Raw genomic sequence first — 1378 nt, 5'->3', positions numbered from 1 at the left:
AGCTTTTCAATTATTGCTTCGAAAATTTCACAAAAGCTTGCTTACTGATTTCCAAATTTGCAGTTGTCTGTCATTGCTGAAAATGTGAGCAAATTTTATTGATCTAGATTCGGCATTCGATAAGAAATACATTCCAGTGTTTTACCTAGCTCACACCTCTTATTTTAGGAATAAAAAAATGAAGATTCGTGAAGATTAAGCTACTTGCCCAAGAGCACGGGGAATGTTAATGAAGAGCAGATGCTGCCACCATCGGGGGTTCAGAAGGCCCCTGGCTCCTGCTGACTTTTCTACTCTTAATACAGTCTCTCGCAGTTGGTTTTGTTTTTTTTTTTTAAACGCCTATAGCACCCAGTCTTCCTAGGTGGTCTCCCATCCAAGTACTAACCGGGCCCGACCCTGCTTAGCTTCTGAGATCAGATGAGATGGGGCACGTTCAGTGTGGCATGGCCGTAGACATTCACAGTTGTTTCAGCAGCTCTTACGGCGGGCGAGCGATCTGAGTTACTAATTTATACTTTAAGAGGGTAAAGCCAGGTCTTCTATTTTACAACTTAGAAAAATGTCAGTGGTTCAGGAAGGTGAGACCCTACTGTCTGTCTCCAGGTAACTGCAGCTGCAACCATCGTGCGTTCATGTTGCATTTGAGAACACCAACGTGTTGGAGGACACATGGCTGTAACGATCCTTCTACATCACCAGGTTATGATTGCCTTCTTCCTGATGTTCCCAGCACCTACACCTTTCCTCCTAAGTTGACTGTCCGGAAAACATCATGACTCTAAAATGACACAAACTTCTGCCTTTATACCATTGCGCACTGAGCCTAATTGCATACGGAGAGAAACTCACCTCCGTGCTGGCTCTCAAACTGTTATCCCCAGCCTGGACTTCTGTCCTGATTTCTGCCTCCACCGAGTCACAGGCTACTTGGCCTCTGCACCTGGATATAATAGACATCTCCGTGTTAACAGGCCCAAAACTGAGCTCTGGCATTTCCCTCCAATCCTTATGCTGCCCTTGGCTTCCCTTTAATTCGGCCTGTTAAATGTTTTTATTTTTTAATACACTAGGCGAATGTTTCCTGTTCTCTGGCTTTCCTGTCTTTAGGTATATCTGCATAGCTGTTCTACAGTATGACTCGATAGTCAGTAGCTGAAGTCTTGGCAGGTCCCTCTCTGAAAGCTGAGCTTCTGCTGAGACTTGCCGTTCCCTGGGGAGCTCAGGCATATTTGTGTGCCGCTCCTGACTCTGTTTCAAAGTTACACACGAAGGCAGACCAGCTGCGTATAATGGAGCGTTGGCTGATCTGGTCTCTTTAGCGGTTTCTAATCTTTAATCTTTAGGAAATTGGAGTGAGTCTCATGCATCTATCTTC

General features: G+C 45.1%; 1 pseudogene; it reads right to left on the bottom strand.

Moving 5' to 3' along the window:
• Positions 1-339: 339 nt before the first annotated feature.
• On the bottom strand, positions 340-458 carry LOC120616314 (uncharacterized; annotated as a pseudogene).
• Positions 459-1378: the final 920 nt, after the last annotated feature.

This window comes from Pteropus medius, unplaced genomic scaffold, assembly GCF_902729225.1.
Source record: "Pteropus medius unplaced genomic scaffold, Ma_sr-lr_union100, whole genome shotgun sequence".
NCBI lineage: Eukaryota > Metazoa > Chordata > Mammalia > Chiroptera > Pteropodidae > Pteropus > Pteropus medius.
Note: the sequence above shows the minus strand (reverse complement) of the source record. Positions and strands in the feature narration are given on the sequence as shown.